We start from the raw sequence: 4,200 nt of genomic DNA on the forward strand, positions 1-4,200 counted from the left end.
CTAAACGTGACGACGTCCCTCAGGTGTCCCACCACCGGGTGACTTCCGCTGGAGGCTCACGTGTGAGCTCTGCAGGTCCGCTCCTCCCCCAGGCGGTGGCAGGGGGTCCGGGGAGCAGGAAGGACGGTCGCGTCCAGCCCGCAGGTCTGGCGGAGGCCGGTGGACGGAGCGTTCCTATTGGAGCGGGCGGCAGCTGCGGCCCCGAGCATGAAAATGGAAAACCGAACCAGCCCACGTGGCTGCCATAACGGCGCGGCCAACGCTTGCCATTTTAACTTTTCCTTAAAACACCGGGGCACCAGCGCCTGCTACCGCCTGCGTGCCGGTGTCTGTGGCCCAGGGAGACGGGCGGGCACGGGGCACAGGTTGTCGTGGGAAGCTCAGCATCCGCGTCTCGTCTGGTCTGAGAACGGCCTGTTCTTCCTCACGGGCCCACACCCCGCACCTGCGTGTCATGGTGTCCCTCGCAGGCTCACGGCTGGGAAGCGAACGGGAGCCCGTGCTGCCTGCACCTGTGGAGGGCGGGGCGGGAGCGAGCCAGGAGGACGGAGGACGCTGCTGTCCACTGTGGTCACGGGAGAGGAGGCACGAGAAGACTGGCCGAAGCGCCTCCGAGCTTGACGTCCCCCCTTCAGGTGCTGGGCCCCAGGGGCTGCACGCCGAATTTTAAAGAGATGCCGTCGGAATTGAGTTAAATCTGAATCAACAAGCTGGGGCCGTCACAGCAATCGCTTCGAATTACTTTTACTTTTTAGAAATGCGGCTCCGCTGTTTTGCAGAAACCACGCGCAGGCCTTCTGTCCTCACCGTCTCGCAGTAACCCGGCGGCACGAGTCCCACGAGAACCGGGACTCTCACACGTAAGATGGGGAAACCGAGTCTTAGAGGGGTTAGATAACCCCGAGATTATGAGGTTGGTCCCGCGAGTCCAGGACTCGAACCTGGGTCCCCCGACCCTTACGCAAGTGACTCGTTTAACCGTCGTGATTCCTTCTTTTGCGAGAGGCCGTTGCGCACACACGCGCGCGGAAGAACCCCAGCGCCCCGTTTTCTTGATCGTTTGCTTGGGGTTCTTTTCTACGTCCTTAGATCTTTTTCTTTAGGGTAGCATCTTATAGACCCTATGCAGTTTTTCTTTAAGGTTCTGGTTTTAAGGATCATCAAGCCAAGATTGGCTGTGAGGGCGCACGTCGAACCTCTCCCTCGTCCCGTGAGTGTGGCTCAGGCGCCAGCCCCAGGAGACAGCCGCCCACGAGGCAGCAGCGGCTTCTGCCTTCAGGAGCCGCGGGCTCAGGGACGGCGCCGTCTGGGAGGTCCCCTCTGGGTCGCGGCGTGGTGTCTCCACCAGGGGAGAGTCCTTGAGCTGTCCACTCGTCTTATCTTACCTTCGTGGTGCAGAGGTTTGGGGGCTGTGTCCTGAGGGTCACGCCTAACCAGGAAGGGCCTCGCGGCCGGAGCGTGACTTCATGCCACGTGGACGTCAGCCGGTTCTGCAGAGGACCCCAGGTGCTTCTTGCATGTTCCTGTCGCGTTCCTGCTGGGGGAAGAGGCCCCCGCTAAGCCCAGTGCGATTGCTCAAGTCCCTAAGGGCCTGAGAAGGCACTTGCAACCGGCCCTGCAGAGCCCCCCACCCTGTAGCCTCCCCTGAGGCGCAGAGGCGTGGGCGGCGAGGCCAGCGCAGGGGGGGCCCTCGCGTCCTGCCCGTCACCGCCGCTGCCGGGCGACTTCCCTCTCGTAGCATCGCCTGTGACTCGAAGGTCGCTGTTTTGTTGGTATCGCCGTTGGTTTCAGCCAAAAGAAAACAGCTCGATTCTCCTTTGTTCCAAGGAACCGACATTCTGGAATGCTCAGTTGCTTCTGACGCAGCCATCCTCGCTGGCGTGGCTCGGGCTGCTGGAAGTAATTTATTTAATCGTCCTGCTTTTTTTGGAATATGCCATTTTACCGCGACCGCTTTACGCCAGAGAAGCGAAGTTGTTCGCGGTGCCACGTCCTGAGCCAGAGAAGCGATTTGGTGCCACACCCGTGGCACCGAGCGTCACACCGGTGTGTTCTGTTTGCCCGTCGCAGAAAGCGGGTATATATGTCAGTGTGGTTTGTGTTATATTTTTTAAAATGACGATGAAAGTGGTCGCTCAACAGTACACTGCCAAGATCCTGAATTCCATGAGGGATGAGTATATTCAGACATGTTCCAAAAAAATGATTAAGTCTAACAAGATTACAGGTTGCGGGGAGCCCGTGGTTTCCGAGCCGTGACGAGCACGTGTGTCCAGCTAATTCTTTCCGAAAACACCGGCAGAGCAAATTACTCGTGAAAAGTCTATTCATAGGAACTAATTGAATGCCACGTCCAGTTTAATAGTGGAAACTGAGTGCCACCGTAACCAATAGAGAGAAATAATGAGCAGGCATTTGAAGTCTTTCATCTGGATGATTTCTAAAAATAGCCTCAGCGCCGATGGCATGTTCCATGTGTGGAAAGCATACCGATCTAACGAATGGTCCCAAAATGCTTTAACGTACATGGGGAAGAGACGAAGGAGAAACTCAAAAGGGACCATTTGGGTTTTCGGCCGTGCATCCTAGCGGGTTCCCGGCGATGTGGAAAAGGCCCAAGAATCACTTACGGTCGTGTTATTGCCTGACAGAAGTTTCCCACGGCCTCGATGGCATAGAGAATTGTTCTTTTAATTCTCTCTTAAGCAGACTCTGTCTAGTCACTTCCAGCACCCACTGGACAGTCGGCGCCTTTACCAGCTGTGCATCTAGATTGCTAGGCGAGTTGGTGATCGCCCGGGTGCTTCACCCGTCTCGGTAACGGCATTTCTAAATTCAGAAGAACGTGGCGAAAAAATGGTTTCATGTAGGAGGACCTGCCATTACTTTTTTTTTTTAAATGCCTACAGCACCTGCTCTTCCTAAGTGGTCTCCCACCCAAGTACTCACCAGACCCGACCCTGCTTAGCTTCCGAGATCAGACGAGATGGGGCACGTTCGGGGTGGCCTGGCCGTAGACTGCCATTATGTTTTAAACGAGAGCTGCTCTGTCAGAGTTTCCACGTTTTTAAATGGATGAAAAACGAATCGAATCCAATTGCATTTGACCTCAGAGTCCAGCTCGAGGACCCCGGGTAGGAATACTTCGTGCTGTTGCCTAAATGTACCAGCTTTTCATTTCTAAAAATTGCATTTTAAAATTAATTATTAAAGCAATACATGACCCTTGTCAAAACACTTAGAAAGCTTAGTAATATAAATAAAAGAAAAAAGCACCTCCCTCCTCCTGGTACAGAGGCAGCCGCTGTGAGGATTTTGGGGTGTGTCCTTTCCGACTTGTTTCTCGTCCTGCCGAGTGGCTTTTCCTCCCTTGTCCTGTGTTTTGGGTTCTCCGCCTCGTAGCTGCTGGGAAATGATCGAAAGAATGTTCCTCCTTGGTCATGCTTTCAATGAGTATCGCGTAATAAACGGCTGGAAATTTGGAGGGGCCTCTCTTCCCAATATAGTCGGTAGGGTGATGGCGGTGCTGGTGGCGGTGCTGGCGCTGGCCGTCGTGGAGCAGCGGTGGGAGTCGCGTTGGAGGTGGTGGGCGTGACGATGGGCATGTTCCACGTTACTTTAAAAAGACACTGACTGTGGCCGCTGGGTTCTGAGCAGTGAGTGTAGATCACGCATCCTCAGGGTCCAGTTCTCCACAGCATCTGTAGAGACGTGCTTTAGAGAAGGTTTTCACGCTTCTGAAAACCTGAGGCTTTTATAAAATGTGACCAAAATTCAGTTGGTCAGTTTGGGGATTGACATTTTGTGAAAGGGATACTTATGAGTTTAGTTGAGGACAAGGGTATTTGGGAGTGAGCCATAGGAAACATCCTTCCAGAAGCTCATGATCCTTAAAGTTTTTGTGCGTTTTCTGATGTGTCTGAATTCTGCAACTTTAGGCACTGTTTGCAAGCTTATGCACAGCACATGTGCGTGCACGCACACACACACACACACACACACTCTCACGTAGCTTGCCGGGCATACGTCATTAGGGAAGTACCTGCAAATTTTATTGCTTTTGCTATTTTGATCACTCACTGTTTATTTTTTCTTGGTAAATTCTTGCCGAGGAAGAACAGATGCTTCAAACCAAATGTTCTACTGAAATATTTCAAAGTAAATCAACAAATATATGTTAAGAACAAGGTGAGAGGCTAA

General features: G+C 53.3%; 1 pseudogene; it reads right to left on the reverse strand.

Moving 5' to 3' along the window:
* Positions 1–2,900: 2,900 nt before the first annotated feature.
* LOC120592683 (uncharacterized) lies at positions 2,901–3,019 on the reverse strand (annotated as a pseudogene).
* Positions 3,020–4,200: the final 1,181 nt, after the last annotated feature.

Source organism: Pteropus medius, unplaced genomic scaffold (assembly GCF_902729225.1).
Source record: "Pteropus medius unplaced genomic scaffold, Ma_sr-lr_union100, whole genome shotgun sequence".
NCBI lineage: Eukaryota > Metazoa > Chordata > Mammalia > Chiroptera > Pteropodidae > Pteropus > Pteropus medius.